Source organism: Vulpes vulpes, chromosome 8 (genome assembly GCF_048418805.1).
Source record: "Vulpes vulpes isolate BD-2025 chromosome 8, VulVul3, whole genome shotgun sequence".
Classification (NCBI taxonomy): domain Eukaryota; kingdom Metazoa; phylum Chordata; class Mammalia; order Carnivora; family Canidae; genus Vulpes; species Vulpes vulpes.
Window position 1 is genome coordinate 26,509,537 of NC_132787.1, and position 18,749 is coordinate 26,528,285.

The 18,749-nt window shown below is 37.0% G+C and overlaps 1 long non-coding RNA gene across 2 annotated transcripts in view; it reads right to left on the bottom strand.

Annotated features, from left to right (window-relative positions):
* Positions 1-18,528, bottom strand: part of LOC140599901 (uncharacterized) — a 32,591-nt gene extending 14,063 nt beyond the window's left edge. Inside the window, exons 1-3 of one of the 2 annotated variants that reach the window (XR_012002933.1) lie at positions 18,422-18,528; positions 14,793-14,924; positions 11,638-11,789 (exon numbers count right to left, since the gene is read on the bottom strand). This is a non-coding gene — a long non-coding RNA (uncharacterized lncRNA). Of the gene's footprint in view, positions 1-11,637; positions 11,790-14,792; positions 14,925-17,004; positions 17,183-18,421 lie in introns of those variants that run through there. The other variant, XR_012002932.1, reaches the window with a different exon arrangement.
* Between the last annotated feature and the right edge of the window lie 221 nt (positions 18,529-18,749).

Consider the following 18,749-nt stretch of genomic DNA (forward strand, 5'->3'; position numbering starts at 1 on the left):
TTGTCTTAGTTTTACAAAGGCCACGCAGTCTTTTCAGAAGCTGAGTAGTTTGGAAGACTTTTTTGAGCCAGAATTAGTATTTAAATGATGCTAAAAGATTTGAAATTATATTTCTTCTATTATAGACATGTTTCCCCTCCAACTGTAAATCAGTTACCTCTGATGAAAATACATTGTCAAAGTTAACTGCTGAGCTCATCATAATTATTTAGCATATAGATAAAAATACATTTTTTTTAAAGCCCAGTTTGGGCTTGAATTCATGACCCTGAGATCAAGACCTGAGCTGAGATCAAGTCAGATGCTTAACCAGCTGGGCCACCCAGGTGCCCTGAAACAAAAATACTTTTTATATTAAATTCTCCAATAGAATGTTTATCATTTTGATAGCTTCTCTTTGTTTCTGTGCAGTAAGCAATTATTTGTCTAAGAAATCTTTTAAAAAGGGAATATCTAAAAAATTAAATTATTGTGTGTGAAAGTTATTGAGGTGAGTGGGTATTTTGTTGGGCTGTTTTAACCTATAGCATAAAACGTGAAGATTGACTAAGCCAGCAAACATTTTGCAGTCTTAATATCGAGATATTCTGCAGGAGACTAAGCTTCTTATATATTATTTAGTTTTTTTTTTAAATCTTATTTAAATTTTACTTAGTTAACATACGGTGTCATTATATTTTAATATGCAATTAAAATATATCTCAAAGCTAACTAAGATTTTCTAAGCCTACTTTGGAAGAAGACTTTTGGAACTGGTTATTGTCATCATCCACAAGAGACTTTTTCGGATAACTGCCCTGAATGGGACATTCTGTGAAGGGTTGCTTATAAAAACTTATACAAGACCCTAGTTTTCTCAAGAAGTTTCTAACCCTATGAGTAGTCAGTATTTACAAGGTTAAACTTAGTGACCAATATCACTAATCATCAGGGAAATGCAAATCAAAACCACAATGAGATATCACTTTACATTCATCAAAGAATGGCTAATATAACACAAGAAAAAACAAGTGTTAGTGAGGATGTGGAGAAAGAGGAACCCTCGTGCACTGTTGGTGGGAATGCAAACTGGTACAGCCTCTGGGAAAGACAGTATGGCATACCCTAAAAAATTAAAAATAGAATTACCATATGATCCAGTAATTCCACTACTGGGCATTTGCCCCCCTCAAAAACCCAAAAACACTAATTTTAAAAGATTATGCACCCTTCTGTTTATTTCAGCATTATCTATAATAGCCAAGAAATGGAAGCAACCCAAGTGCCCATAGATAGATGAATGGATAAGGAAGACATGGTACACACACACACACACACATATATAATGTAATATTACTTAGCCATGAAAAAGAATAAAATCTTGCCATCTGCAATAATATGGATGGACTTAGAGTGTATAATGCTAAGTGAAATAAGTTGGTCAAAGAAAGACAGATATACCAAATGATTTCACTCATATGTAGAATTTAAGAAACAAAACAAATGAACAAAGAAAAAGACAAAAAAAACCAGATGCTTAAATATAGATAACCAGTAGTTGCCAGGGATTAAGAGTACATTTATCGTGATGAGCACTGAGTAATGCATGGAAATTTAAATCATTATATTGTATATCTCTGACTAACATAACACTGCATATTAATTATACTTGAATAAAAAAATAAAAACTACCAAACTGATTTAAAAAATTGTACAAGACATAATTTGCTCAAAAAGCTCTAATTCTGTCGATAGTATATAAAAATATGGCTAAACTTTACCAACAATGAAAGTGAGATAGTAATTCCAGTGAAAAGACTGGGTTTTGCCTTAGAAGGATCCCTTTTCTTGGTTTTAAGAACTTGCCTGGATTGCTCGATCTCACTTGATCTCTATTTTCTCAACTGTAAAATGGGGTTATTGATACATCCACAGGATTTTTACAGATACAAAAATGTGTTTTTTGTTAAGAAAGTATTTTGTAAATTGCCAGATTCATACAAATGACAAATTTTATTTAAAGATAACATAGGTTAATACCACAAATACAATTTACACAATAAATGATACAGCAGTTCATAGGAGGAAACAAACAGCTTGTACTGGCAAAACATGTTTTCAATGAAGTATACTTAAGGTTCATTTAAACCCCAAATTAAGTTAGGCAAATTATGGAAAAGCATTGCTTTGATTAAGCTTATGAACAAAGTCCCTTTCTCACCAAGTTAACAGTGTAGCTTTTTTTCTTCTTTACATTTGTGCTAACTGAAACCATGTCTAGATTAGAAAACACAGTTTAAAATTCAGCATCATTTAAAACAGATTTTCCTTGCTAGAGATATCTTCACTAATTTCAGCAGGAAATGTGGCGCAAACACGTGATCAGCAGAGTGATGGAGAATGTGACCAGCAACTGATTGGATCTGAGCCCAAGAACAGCAATCAGATATTAACCACTTTGAGTCACAGTCTTCAGTGCATGGAATGCATCTGAAAGGGTCATTTCATTTCCTGTGACATCTAGTCTGCTCTGTTCCCTTACAGGGAAAAACTGTTTAATTTGTCTTCTGTTTTGTAAGATTCTGAAGAATCTAAATTAGAACTGAAATGGTTAAACTGATAGATCCAAAAAGGATTTTTCATTTTCATTTCTCCCTAAAATCCAATCAGCAATCTCATTTAAACTTTTATTGTATACATATTTTAATTTTCTTATGAGAGATTTTTTTTTCTGCGCAATTATTATCCCTTCCAAAATTGGAATGGTATTTTTTTTCCTATTCTGAAAAGCAAGCTTATACTTTTCTTTCATTTTGTAGGTTTACTCCTTGATGAAAAGAAAGAGATATACAGTTGCCTTCACAAATCTGTTACCTTTCCAAAGAGGAACTTTATAGATTATTTTTTCTAAATTTATTATCTTATTTTCTTAATTTGAAGGATAGAGAAAGAGAGTGCACAAGTGCATGGAGGAGAGGGGCAGAGGGAGATGGAAAGAATCTCAAGCAGACTCCGTGCTGAGCGTGGAGCCTGACACGGGGCTCAATATCATGACCTTGAGATCATGAGCTGAGCTGAAATCAAAAGGCAGCTGCTTAACCCACGGAGCCACCCAGGTACCCCTATATTTTAACATGATATTCAAAAGTGGATGTTGAGTCATGCACAATAGAAAGTTAATCAGCATATATCAGATTTGCAGAGTCTCTGTTATATGCAATAGCTTTGGCCAATAACACATGTGACTAGCCTAGTTTTATTTTGGCAGAGGTGCTTTTAGTTTAGATTCTCTCACATAGTCTAAAAAAGCCAAAAGTTCCAGAATCTGACAGACCTGGATTTGAATCCCACTACCACTGTATACTATTTATGTATTCTTGAACAATTACTTAATCCCTGTACTTATTTCCCTTACATAGAAAATGGAGACAGTCAAGAAACCTTGTGAAGATTAAAATGAAATAATAATACATGTAAAGGTCATGGCCAGCCGCCTAGGACATATTATGCAATCAATAGTGATGAGTTGACTCCTTTTTTGAAATAAATCTTTGTCATTACAAGTCATTACAATTGGAAAATTAGGTACTGCAGCATAACCCAGCATATCCTGACTAATAACAGACTATATACCTAGAGATGGGATGATATGTACCAAATAAACTATAATATACAGCTGACAGTGACAGAATTGACATTTCAGCATGGATGCATAGCAATCCATACTATGCACAATTGAAATAGGTAGACAAGGGGTCTGATGAGCTCGAAGCTCTGGGAGAAGCCAGGGAACAAAATGTCAGTGCCAATGTTAGTTGCTACATATGGCAAGATATAAGAAAGACTTTAATTTATAAAAGAGGAGACTGAACTGTGAATAGGAATGAAAGGATATGGAAGCCACAACTTTAAAGTCATATATAAATGGAAGGAACAAACATTTCTCAAGCCTAAACAGTAAAAGAATAAAAATAAGAAATGGTCTGAGGATAAAGACTTCTAAAAACTTGGCTTTGTGTAAGAATCAAAACAAGGGTCCATTTGTCTCAACCATTGTAAAAACCTCTGAAAAGATTAAGGCAGTACTCAAGAAGTTCTTAAAATTCGACAAATGACTCAATGAACAAGCACTAAAGTTGTAGCTCTCCCAGCAGAGTCAGATATTTCCAAGGTGCTAGCAATAAGTCAAGGAGAAAAGCATGAGAAAGAAGAAGCAAAAATTTAAGCAAGTATACATGTATTTATATATATGTGTACATATATATGCACACATATATGCTTCTTGGATTTATTTTATATACCAATATATATGTATACTTCCAAGAAGGATGTCTAGAAAAGAACAAAGAATTATGGTTTGTTAGTACATGGAACTAACTATAATTTAATAGATAAGAAATTCATCATTTTAAGAGAGTTTATAGCTATAGATATAAGGGTCTTGGTAAGAAAGTTTTCTCCAAAATGAAAAATTATCCTTCAGTACCTATGTTTCTACAGGCAGATAATACACTCAAAATGCCTCAAACTGCCAAGAAGGGCATATTTTCCAATGTTCACTTTGCATGGAGCTAAGGAGGATAATGAGAAAAACCAGCCAACCGACAAAAACAAACAGAAGAAACTAAGGCCACCAGAGCCCTTCCCAGAGAACATAACTGGACAAAATTAAGGAATATTCCCATCCTAAGGGGGTAGAGGGATTTCAGATACTACCATTTACAATGATATAAAAAGTTTTCCATTGGGTTTATTTTCTGATTCTAAACCATCATAACATATTTGGCCTATAAACCTGCCTGCATTACATTCACATCACTCTTGTGGATTCTTTTTAAAAATGCAAATTATGATTCATCTTCTGACAGATATTCACCACACAGCTATATAGCAACAAAATGGTGAGCATGATGATGATAAGTGGTCCACAAAATCGTATCATCTAGCCTTATTGCAATTCCGATAACACAGGTTTAATAAATGAATGCTTGCTACACTGATTACCTGGCTTCATAAATGAATAGATGAAACAGGCTCCAATTTATGCTTCATGTAACTTAAATTCAACTTGTTGAAACATCACGAGCTATGCCATTACCTTTACTGCTGATTTTCTTAAAGTTCTACTTCAATCATGTAGCTTCCCTACTCATAATCTTTCCATGGCTCCCCATTACCTTCCAAATCATGGACAAACTCCTCACACTGGCACTCCAGGTCCTTCCTTATGAGTCCCTTTCTAATCTTTCCAGCTTTATTCCTTACCACTAGCACAATGGCACACGACTGCCACAAATGTAGGTGAGTAGGGCAGGTGGTGTTTTCTGCCCCAGAGTAGAGAGCAATTTCATCCACCAAGAACTAGAATGGAGTGTTTATATACCATGAATACTCTCTGGGCTCTTAGAAATAACAACACCCCCTGCCTTACGCTGTCAAAACAATTTGACCCTCGTAGATTCTCTTTTCTGCCTAATCAGTCCTTGTTTTTAATCTTGTCCCTGATGGTGCTCACCCAGAGCTTTCAAACCCAGCTGGGCTACTGGACTTTTGCCTTTGGCAACTTGCCCTGCCCCTGTGTTGACACCATGGCATCCATCCATTTCTGGCTACTGGTCTTTGCTCTCAGATTTCCTTTTGGCAATTGCGTTGTTCCTTCGGCGTGGGCCGACTCTGACATCAGTGTCTTCATGTGACTTTGCCCCATCTGTCATTTGGTCATCCTCTACGCCCTTCTTGGCTTCAGCTGCCACTGATCAGGCTCATGCCTTCAGGTGGGGGTTGGAAACACCCTCCTCTTTGAGTTGGCAGCCAGTCCTCACACTACACCATATGCTGTGGCCAAACTAGCCTAGTCATCCAGTCTGGTGGCTGCCTAGAATTTCCTTCCTCCTGCTAGGGTTTTAAAGGATGGGAAGATGATACGACCTGTCCTTCCAGACCTGCCCTCAATGCCATCTCTTGTGCGAAGCTTTCTTTATCCGACTCCCCTGGACAAAATTAAGCAGTTCTCCCTTTGCATGCCCATAGCACTCTTTGTTTGGTCTAATTTGTATTCATCGCATCACTTCACGATTCCAAACCAAGCAAATGCTTCATCTGCCTTTATGGCCCAGCTCAAATGCCACTCTCTGTATCCCTCTTTGATGTTCTCCACACTCACAGCAGAGGAAAACAATTCCTTTTCCTGTTTCCTTGACATTCAGGACAGATCTAAGTTCCTTAATGGCAGGAATATATTTTATTATTCTTTGTATTCTCTATGCCCAGCTCCGTGACTTGTCAATAGCTTTCTGTTGACATGGACTTTTACCTATGTTATTGCATTTGATCCTCAAATGACAAATAAGAAAAAAAGAACAGTTATTATCCTCATGAGAAGAGGAAACCAAGGCTCCAAGTCATCAATCAATTTAGTCCAATCTCACATAGGTATAACCGGAACCAGTTCTTAAAGAGACTAACTACTATTCATTCAGTATCTGCATGCTAGAATTTCAAGGGTAGATAACATAGGATCTTACCCTAAAAAGACTTACCTCAAGATGACAATGAAAAAAAAATAAGCATATAATACAGTTTGATACATGCTTTGATAGAAGAAAGCCCAGAATTGTATCAGAACACATTCATGGGTATATACTGAGATTAGATGGGGGTGGACAAACGCCTAGATATATATTTTATATGGGATAAATACTACACTGGATCTTAGAGGACAAGTAGCAGTTAATCAAATGAATACACGGGGGAAAGAAAATTCTAGACATGAATAAAGCCTGTACAAAGCCATGGAATTATGAGAGGACACAGCCCTTCCAGGGAGCTGCAAGCATATTAGAGTGACAGCTGTGTCCAGTATGAGAAATGGGCAAGTGGAGAAGTGGCACACTTCTCAGAAGAGAGGGTGGACACATAACAAAGATGGTGTCAAGGTGGAATTACTCAATTCTTAGTTGCCTTCCCTGTGTTCCACCCAAGGGCAATGACTTTTTTTTTTTTTTAAACAAAGCCACCTTGGGCATCATTAAGATTTAAAACGTAAAATAAGCATGGTAGTAGCAGAGAAGATCATGCACACCTATTACTTCACAAGACTTGAATTCCTCCGATCCAGCCAGATGGCTTAGGTGACCAACGAACTCAAGGAGGCCACCGCCTCCCCAGAATTCTCCTCCCACCTCCAACTACTGCATACAATGTGAGGAGTCATCATCATGACCTATTTGGAAAGGAATTACATAGCCTTCATCTCCAATCATTTTAGAGGTTTCTTGTTAAAGACAAATTAACTTAGGAAAGTCTCCTTTGTTACTTTTAGGAATTCTTTCTTAGTATCATGTGGTAGGCAGAATAATGGCCCCTCAAGGACGTCCACATCCTAATCTCCAGAACCTGGGAATATGCTACCTTGGTGGAAGGGATTTTGAATGTATGATCAAATGAAATATTTTTTTTTATTTTTATATTTTTAAAGATTTTATTTATTTATTCATGGGAGGCAGAGAGAGAGAGGCAGAGGCATAGGCAGAGGCATAGGCAGAGGGAGAAGCAGGCTCCCTGTGGGGAGCCTGGTGTGGGACTCCATCCAAGGACCTGAGGATCATGACCTGAGCCAAATGCAGACAGTCAACCACCGAGCCACCCTGGTGACCCAAATGAAAGATTTTATACCGGGGAGATGATCCCGGATTTTCTGGGTGGGCCCAGTGTAATCATAGTAGTGCTCACAGGTGGAAGATGGAGGCAAGAGATTCAGAGTTAGAGAAGGAGATGTGACACTGGAAGCAAGGAAGAGCAGCGCATTTGCCAGCTTTGAAGATGAAAGAAGTCCGTGAACTAAGAAACACAGGCAAGCCTCTAGAAACTGGAAAAGTCAAGGAAAAGGATTTTCCCCTAAAGCCTCCAAAATGATACCACATTGCCGACACCTTGATTTTCAGCTCAGTCAGACATGTTTGATCTCCAAAACTCAGGTAATAGATTTATATTTTGTTTTAAGCAGCTAAGTTTGAGTTATAGCAGCAATAGAAAACTAAAACACCAGCCATCAGGTTTCAAAATGCCCTTCATTTTTCAATGACTCTCTTAATTATTATTATTTCCCCAGTTTCTAGCATAAAGCCATGAACAAAAAAGACACATAATAAAAATTTTTAGATTTAATTAATTGATTAGATAATTAATGCACTCATTTTTGGGAGCTTATATTTCACCCATAAGACACGAGATTGGATCTCTCTGAAGTCTGCCAAATAGTTCTGGTAACATTTTCAACATTATTCTATGTCTCCAATGTGAAATATAATGTATTTTTAGGACAAAAGAGTAACTGGATATTTGGATGTATTTTTAAGCAAAACTTTCAATGAAATACAAAATACATAAAGTGCACAAATCTTGAATGAATAGCTTAAGTAATTTGTAAAAGTGAGCATATCCATGCAACCACTGTCCAGATCAAGAAATAGAATGTTGCTATCCTGTAGTGTCCCTCTTGCCCCATCCAGTTACTGATTCCTTAAAAGTCAGCAATCAGGACTTCTAATACCATAGATTAGTTTTGCTATTTTCCATATGTATTTGGGTGTCATTTTCTCACCTGTTTCTACTCACACTTTTGACACCAAATGTTGTAGGGGTTTTATTCCCCCCCAAACCAATTTTCCCACATTCTGGACATCGATGGGGTGTGCCACAACTTAATTCAGACAGTATCTGAAATTCATGCAGACCACAGTTTCAGGGCTCAATCCCACAAGACTGCCTCTACTTGGGAAGTCAGTCACAATTCCCTGACTTCCTGTACTTCTGACAGACTGGCTACCAGTTGGGGAATTCCCGTGATCCCTGTCAGGGTTCGGTAATTTGCTGGGAGAGCTCACAGAACTCAAGGAAATAGTTTACTTACCATCACTAGTTTATCATAAATTTTATTGCCATCACCAGGAAAACCAAATGGCAGAGAGGCACAGGGAAAGGTACAAGGGAAGTGATGCAGGGCTTCTGTGGTCCCTCTGAATGTACCACTCTTCCATCACCTTGATGTGTTGTTCATCAACTTGGAAACTCTCTGATGTCTGCAGTTTAGAGATTTTCATGGAGGTTTCATGCATAGGTGTGTTGTGTGTTAGTTCAGACTGCTAAACAGACCACCACAGAGTGGGTGTGTGGCAATAAATAACAGAAATGTGTTTCTTATGTTTCTGGAGGCTGGAAAGTTCACAATCAAGATGCTTACAGATGTAGTGTCTGGTGAGAGTCTGCTTCCTGTTTTTTGGACAGCTCTCTTGCTGTGTCTCCACAGGACAGAAGGGCAAGGGAATTCTCTAGGTACTTTTATAGGGGCGTTAATGCCATTCTTGAGGACTCCATCCTTGTGACATAACCACTTCCCAAAGGCTCCCCCACCTAATACCATCATATTGGGGACTGAGATTTCAACATATGATTTTTGCAGGGACAAAAATAAACATTTAGTTCACTGAAGTAAGCATGATTGATTAAATCATTGGCCATTGGTGATTAACTTAATCTCCAACTCTCCTCCGCCTACACTCACCAAAGGTCAGAGAGTGGGGCTGAACGTTCCAACCATCTAATCATAGTTTTTCCTCTGGAAGCCAGTCCCACCCATCTCATTAAAATTTTTGCTAAACAAATATCTAGCTGATCCAACACATTATTTTTAAAAAATTCCCCTTATCTTCTGCAATAGATGAATAGATGTTATTTTTATCATAAAACAAGAGATTGTAGGGGCAATCACCTAATTGATTGAATGTCTGACTTTGATTTCTGCTTAGGTCATGATCTCAGGGTCATGAGATCAAGCCTGGCTATGGGCTCTGCGCTGGGCATGGATCCTGCTTAAGATTCATTCTCTCGCTTGCTCTCCCCCTACTCCTCCCCTGCATTCTGCTGGCATGCGTGCAGGCTTGCACTCTCTATTCTAACAAACAAAACAAAACAAAACAATAAGAGATGTATATGGTAGCTTTATTTCTAAATTTTCCCTTCTGATCTTTTTATGTATCTGTGTATTCTTTAAAGAAATATCACATAGTCTTAATTACCATAGGTTTTTTTTTTTAAAAAAAATAAGTCTTAATATCTGGTTGTATAACCAGCTGAAGTGTTTCAGCTTCATTCCTTGTCCTCAACATTGTTTTGGAAATGATCAATTTTACATTTAGAGCTTTTCATCATATTCCATATTTATCCTGTGTTATTTGTTTTATCTGTTGCTGTTGTTCTCTGTTCTTTTTTTTTTTTTTAAGATTTAATGTATGTATTCGGGGAGTGGGGAGCAGAGGGAGAGGGACAAGCAAACTCCATGCTGAGCATGAAGCCAGACATGGGGCTATATCTCACAACCCTGAGATCACGACCTGAGCTGAAACCAAGAGTTGAACATTTAACTGAGGCCACCCATGTGCCCATGTTCCCTGTGTTTTAGCCAGATACATTTTATGGACTTATACTAGTCTAAAACTCCATTCTATTGTATTAAATCTGATACTAGATTCATCCTTCAAGTTCTGGATGCAATTTTTTAAAATCTACCATTTTCGGGATCCCTGGGTGGCGCAGCGGTTTGGCGCCTGCCTTTGGCCCAGGGCGCGATCCTGGAGACCCGGGATCGAGTCCCACGTCGGGCTCCCGGTGCATGGAGCCTGCTTCTCCCTCCGCCTGTGTCTCTGCCTCTCTCTCTCTCTGTGACTATCATAAATAAATTAAAAAAAAAAAAAAAGAACTTTAAAAAAATAAAATAAAATAAAATAATCTACCATTTTCATACGATACTTTCAAAAATGGGTATCAACTTGTTTAGTAAGATTCTCTATCTTTTCAATTAATTCTTGCATATGCTACCCAAAATTACTTTGTAGTCCATTTATTGATAACTCCAGTAAGTCATGTTATTATGATGATGACATCTTTTGCCAGGGAGAGCTCACTATTATCTGCAGACAGAGAGAGTGGGAACAGGGCACCCCCCCCCCCCAATGTAACTGACCTGATGCACACAGTTAGGTTGTAGTTGGGTTTTTTGTTTGTTTGTTTGTTTGTTTGTTTGAAGATTTTCTTTATTTATTTGAGAGAGAGAGAGAGAGTGAGAGAGAGAGAGAGAGAGAGTGCGAGAGCACAAGCTCTCTTGTGAGGGGCAGAGGGAGAAGTAGACTTCCCACTGAGCAGGAAGCATGATGCGGGGCTCAATCCCAGGATACCAGTATCACGACCTGAGCCAAAGGCAAATGCTTAACTGACTGAGCCACCCAGGTGCCCCTAGGTTATAGTTTTAACAAACTTTTGTCTTCTTCATAGATCCCTACCAAGAGTTTCAACTTGGTATGTCCTAAATAATTTGTTTCTTTACTCATCATTGAAAGACAACTGAAAATTTTCTTCTTTACGAAAACTACCAACTATCATGCCAACTTCTCTGTACTTTCTTTCTTACTATGATCTCTTTCCTTCAATTTCTGCTTTCCCTGGCATCCTAGAATTCCTTTTTTCTTCAACCTCGGAATTTTCCACTGGAAAATTGCAGAAAATTCTGATGGCTTCTCTTTCTTAATGGTGGCCCTCTGTTATAATTCCTGTCATTTTTACCAAGTCAGTAGGTGGCAAATGCCCTGAACAAAGGATACTTACTGCTTAACATCCTTATCTCTTCACCATTTCGTACTTTGTAGTTTCCTTCTCTCTGAGATCACAAAAAATCATATATCTCATGATATATGAGCTGTTTTTTTGAGCTGTTCTTGGCAGGAACACTGTTCTGCTACAAAACAACTCCAGCATAGCTGAAAGTGGAAGTTGTTAACATATTTGATATCAATAAATGAAGTGAATAAACAAAAATAACTTAGATAAATCACATTGTTACATGAAATTATTGGAAAGAATTTATGTTACTTTCTGTCATATCTCTGCAGAATTATAAAAAAGAGGTAATAGTTATTAGAATACAGGAAGTATTCTTCCAGTAGTTAGAAAGAGCATAAAAATTGTTCCCCAGAATAGAGACCATTGAGCTTTCATTTCAGTCCTCTTTAAAATTCTAGTCTGGATTATAAATTGCTTTCCTGCTCTCATAAAAGGTAAGGCCTAGAACTCAGTATAAGTTGACTAAGACAAGCTATGTCATAGAGACTCATTTGCTTTTTAATAGCCTGACCACACAGATAGAAAATAGAAGTTCTACGGTAATGCTGTAGCCTTAGAATATGCAGATTAATTCGAAACAATTCTCATAATGACTTTTTGGACATATGTGATATAATTAACTATAAAATAATTTGTCCTGATTGAATTCTAGCCAGAGTGTGGACTAATAGAGCTGAATATCAACCTATCCTGTCGTGTCCAGAGACATTACTTTGCCCAATCCTGTTCAAGTTTGTCAGTTACTTTATACAGCTTAGGAGACATGTTCACTACATTTTCCAGTGATACAAAACTTAGAAATCTCATTAATTCAGTGTGAGAAAATCAGAATTCTAAAAGTTTTCTAAAGAATGTAAACTGCAAGACATAAATTTCCTAACTATACATAAAAAATGTGAATCTACATTTACAAATTATTGAGAATGTATAAAATAAATATTTTTACAAGAATGAGCATTATGTTTTTATTAGAGAGGTCCAAAAGAATTTGGAACACACTGGTGTAATGGTAACATAAGATTAGGACAATAGGAGTTATATGTCATATTTGGCTATTCTCACCTGCCTTGATTCAGATATTAGATTCTAATAGAAACAAACACTAGCAAAATGTGATACATCTAGAGAAGAATGACTGGGATTGTGGTCAGGAATCACTGAAAAATTTGGGACTTTTTCGTTCAGAAATGATTTGGAATTATAAATTCTATTCTCCCATCTGACAGTACTTCTATGTGAAAATTGAGAGAATATATGGCTGTTATGAGAAGGAAATAGACTTATAAAGAGCCAATTTTGACAAGAAAAAGTTTATAGAATACATATTTTAACTTGCTGTAAAGTACAATGTTTTACTAAATACTGAAGACTGAGCTATCTTGTGATGTGAGCATTTATTCATTCATTGCTAAATCACTTATTTGATAGCTATTGAATGCCTATTCTGTGTCAAGAATTGTGAAAATATCAGAGAAAAAAATAACTAGAAATAGTGCCTGCTTTCCAGGAGCTCATCACTTAGTAGTAATGGAGTGGGTGTGGGAGATAAAATGATAGAAAAAATAAATAATTATAATAGAATGTAAAAGATGCTGCAATAATTGTTTTCAGCAAGCCATACGAGTGGATAGAATTACCAATTCTATTCCAGGAATAAGGAAATATCTAGGAAAGTTTTCTTACAAAAATAAAAAAAATATTAGCTAAGAATAGTTAGCTTTTTTCTTTCTGAAGTTCTACAACAAATGCTTTGCACACATTATCTGATCTAATCATCAAGACCATCCTGTATTCTATTACTTTTCATATTTTATAGATTAGGAAACTGATGCACAGTAAGGCTGTGTAAGTTTGCCAGGGTTACCCGATTACTAAGTGGTAGAGTGGAATTATAAACCAAGGACATTTCATTTCAGGGACAATGTTCTCTTTTTTTCCCATCTATTTTGATGTCTATATATTTGATATGCAGACTTTATAAATCAGGTTGATAATGACCTCACAGATTACTAAAGAATGGTCTGATTTTATACTGCATTTTATTAGTTTGTCATCCCTTTAATAGTGGTATGTGTATCAGTTTATCTCCCCAATTTAAGTATAAATATATTTTTTATTTTATTTTAATTACAATTAGTTAGCATACAGTGTCATATTAGTTTCAGGTGAATAATATAGTGATTCAACACTTTCATACATTACCCAGTGCTCATCACAAGTTCATTCCTTAATCCTCATCACCTATCTAACCCATCCTCCCACCCACCTCCCCTCTGGTAATCAGCAGTTTTTTCTCTAGAGTTAAGAATCTGTTTCTTGATTTGCCTCTCTCACTTTTTCTTCCCCCAGGCTCACTTGTTTTGTTTCTTAAATTCCACATATGAGTGAAATCATATGGTATTTATCTTTCTCTGACTTATTTCTCTTAGCATTATCTGTCTAGATCCATCTATGTTGTTGCAAATGGCAAGATTTCATTCTTTTTATGGCTGAATAATATTCCATTATGTGTCTATAATATTATACATATTCCATTGTGTATATATATATATGTGTGTGTGTATCTTCTTTATCCATTCATTGATTGATGGACACGAGCTGCTTTCATATCTTGGCTAGATAATGCTGCTATAAACATCAGAGTGCATGTATACCTTTGAATTAGTGTTCTTGTATTCTTTGGGTAAATACCAGTAGTGCAACTGGCGATTCGTAAGGTAATTCTATTTTTAACATCTTGATGAATCTCAGGGGCAATATCTCTAGCCAATGTTTTCCAAACTTTGCCACAACCAATTTTTGAGCTATATTATATTAAACATGGTAAGGATAAATATTCTTGAGTAACTCTTGCTTTAGTTGTATAAATGTGTGTACAGGGGTCTGTGTGTGTACATATGCATGCTAAGTTACAATATAAAGTGTTTTTCTTACAGTCATACATTAGGAGTCCCTTGTTATATAACAAACTACTCCAAAATGTAGCGGATTCAAATAGCAATATTTATTTGTTATCTCCCAGTTTCTGTAAGTCAGAAATCCCAGGTATGGCTTAGCTGGGTCCCCCAACTCTGGGTTTCTCATAAGGCTGCTGTTCTCTTAAGTCTTCATTGGAGGTATCTGTGTCCCAGTTTACTCACCTGTTGGCAGGATTTCAGTTTCGTTTAGGCTGTTGAACCAAAGCCTTCGTTCCTTCCATAGGGTTGGCTGGAAGTCTCCAACTTCTTGCCACATGGGCCTCTCCACAGAGCATCTCCCAACATGGCATCTTGCTTCACAGAGCCAGTGACAAAATAAAAGGGCAAGGGAGAGAGAGAGCTTCAGCACAACAGACAGCTTGTAAGATGGAAGTCGTAGTCTTTTGAAAACTAACCACAGAAGTGACATCCTACTACTGTTGTCATCAGCTATTTGCAAGAAGGCAGCTACTGGGTCCAGCCCACACTCAGGGCAGGGGATTCCACACAAATTCCAGGAGGAGGTATCACTGGGAATCTTATCAGAAGCTGACTAACAAAGCAGGCTGTAGTTAGTAAGTATTATACACCTTGCTTCCCTTAGACTTGCATAACTCAAGGAGCTGGGTGGAAGTCATTTGCAGTGGGGTGGGGTAAGGGTGGACGTCAAGAGTTAGCACAGAGAAGCTTCACTATCCTCTTCTTCTAAACACTTAAAATCTGGGCCCTTTTCCCACAGCTTTGGTAATGATCACGGACATTTCTAATATGTAATAATAATTTATACAACATGGCAGGCACTGTTCTAAATGTCCTACAAATATTTGAGCTCAATCTTTTAAAAGTACCCTATGGTTTAGGTAGTATTATGATGATCTTCATCTTGTGGATGAAGAAACTGACACATGGAGCAGGTACAGAGTTGCTGAGTAGTGAGCTGGGACTTAAGAAGCCGCTTGATTCTAGAGAAAAGGCTCATAGTAACTATGTATACTATGAGGTCTTCCACTGAATTTCCTAAAAGCTCCACCCACTGCCCCTCTCCTTTTATCTTTCTGCACTATTTCTTCTGCAGACAACCCAATATTTCTTGGCATTGTCATTTCTCCCAGCTTTCAGAACACTACAAGATCGTGACTATAGATCAGATAATTCCTTGCACTGATATCAAATCATGATCGAATCATGGTGTGTATGTGGTTTGTCTCCTCTATTAGAGTTTACAGGTTGACATCATTTAAAATAATCTGTGGAGTTGGTAAAATGAGTGCATAATAATAATTTGTTGACTATTTTTAGAAACCTTCAATTTATAGTGATTGTAGGAATTATGCTCTCACTATGTGTGTTCACTCAACAAATAGATTAAGTTGAAGCTACTCTGTGTCAGGCACTAAGCGCTATGTAAAGAACAAACTGAAACAAAACTAAGCTCTTGTGGAACTTACATTCTACTCAGATGAGTTTAAGCTAAGTGAATGCAATACAAGAAATGGATTCTGACTAGCTTGCCTCAACATACATGCAAACACCAGGAAGCCATAAACACCTAAATCACCAAAGTTACAGTTGTCAGAGTAAATTGAACTGACTCTTGTCATCTTTACATTTAAAAATCATATAAAATCCTTCGCCAGTAAAGTACTGTGCCCCTGTGGAACATTCAAAAATGTTCTAGACATTGATATAACAGACACCAAAAAGGAAACTGAATGGCCTCCCATTTTATCCTTGGCTAAAAGTCCTTCCAATGCTGACCTTTCCAAGGACTAAAAGATAGAGCTTAATGTAATAACTTCCTTTCCAGAAGAATTCAGAGCCTGTTTTCTTATTCAGCCTCTCGCTTTCTCAGCTTTCCCAACTTTCCCCAATACTATTTTCACATGCAGTACTTAGCATCTGGACAATCCATGTTTTTCCCAGCCAACTCCCTCCCCCACCACAGCCTTGCTTTTTTTTTTTTTATTTCACTAATTCTTATGGCCACCGTATTGCCTCACTCAGCTACTCTCAGTTTCAACTGCCACAGCACATTCTGGAATTATCTCATTATAATAGTCCAGAAATATGCCATAAATTAGAATTCTATTGTGGTCTAATAATTAGCTGCCACCATGGAAAGAATTTCACACCAGATGAGGAAAGGCGTTTTGATCCTGCCAGGGGGCCTACTTCCTTATTCATTTGCAAATTTCCCAGTTCTGTACAGAAAGGTAGTTCTAAAGCCTACAAAGTCTATTCTATACAACTGACTGAGTCATCATGAGGCTGCCATAAACTTTATGTGATTTGTTTCTTATCATAATCTTTGCCAAGTAATACTTCTGGGACATAAGAAGGACCAAATTTACCCAGTTCCTTTTTCAATTAGAAAAGAGTCTATGTTGCCACCCACCAACTGCTTTGTGTGCCTGGTTTTGATGAAGGTTGCAAGTTTTTCCATTGGAATTTAACTCCCGAAGATCCAAAGATCCTGTCCTGTTTTGGATGACAGATGCTTCCTTAGGCATTGGGTTAGGTCAGAGTGGAGACAGCCATGGTTGTTTGGTTGTTGCTGTTGTTGTTTTCAGCCACTCAAACAATTGAATGTATTACCAGGGAGAGAAGAATATTTAAATGAGAGCTGTACTCACTCTAGAGCAATGAACAAAATGCTTGCATTGTGTATGCGTGGGAAAAAAAGCAAATTCTGAGATTTACTTTTGAAGATTTATACACACAAAAAAAGATCTTAAGCATTTGAAATATTAAAAAAGTTGATATTAGACTTATTTTTTCAAGAAATGTCTGCTTTCTTTTTATATTTACATTTGATGACTTTGTCATAGGTGTTCATACAGCACAGAGTTAAGAGAAACCAGGGAAGAGAAAGAATGTTTCTGGATTTTTCAGAAAACTTTTTCTTTGATTTCATTTTTCCTTTTACTTACTGTGGTCTGAACAACATGACCATTGTTTTTTTTTTGTACATTTCAGATTGGAGTTGTTGCTTCCCTAACATTAAAAGTTTTTCTATATGTCAAGAAAACTAAAATAAGAGGCTAAGGAAACAAGAAGCTGAAACAAGAGGTTAAGGAAGCTGTCACAGCTCAAAACTAACCCCAAATGAACTAGCCAGCTGCCTGAGGAGGTACTTCACAATTAGGCAGTACCTGATGTTGTCATCACTACACAAAATCTTGGCCGAAGCTTTAATAGTTACACAAAGTTGATCAGGATTTGGAAGGACAGACTCATAGTAACCAAATCCTAAATAGATTGATTTATAAACAAAAGACCAGTTAACTAATTTAGAGTAGGAATATTGAAAGTCAGTTTTCCCCCTCTCTTTATCTTATCAAAATTAAGTTCCTGTATTTCTCTTTAGGTGTCATATATGGGACAACTGGGTGGCTCAGTGGTTAAGGGTCTGCCTTCAGCCCAGATAGTGATCCCAGGGTCCTGGGATCGAGTGCCGCACTGGGATCCGGGCAGAGAACCTGCTTCTCCCTCTGTCTATGTTTCTGCTTCTCTCTCTGTGTCTCTCATGAATAAATAAATTTTAATTATGAATGAATTTGGGAGGAGGGGAGGGACACAATTCAGCCCATAACAAAGATGTTCATATACGACTTTTTTAAAAAAGATTTTGTGTCCCTCCCCTCCTCCCAAATTCGTATGTTAAAAATTCCAACCCTAGTACTTTGGAATATGAGTGTATAGTATTTGGAGACTGTCTTTAAGAGGTAATTAAATTAAAATGAGATTATTTTGGTGGGTACTAATCCAATATGACTGTTATCCTTATAAGAAGAGAAAATTTGGACACATACCATGTAAAGACAATAGGGAGAAAATAGTCATCTTCAAGCCAGGAAGAAAGGCCTTAAAAAAACCAACTGCCAACACCTTGATCTCAGGCTTCTGATCTCCAGAACTGTTTGAAAACAAATTTCTATTGTTTAAGCCAACCGGTTTGTGATATTTTGTTATAGTAGCCCTAGCAAACGGATTCAATTGTGGGAGGAAAAGAAACCCCAGAAATTAAAAAAATAAATAGACAAAGATAACAGAGAATACATATAATTACCTGAATAAACTGCAATTACTATATTCAAGTATATCCATTTATATATTTTTTGGTGCATACATAATGGCTGT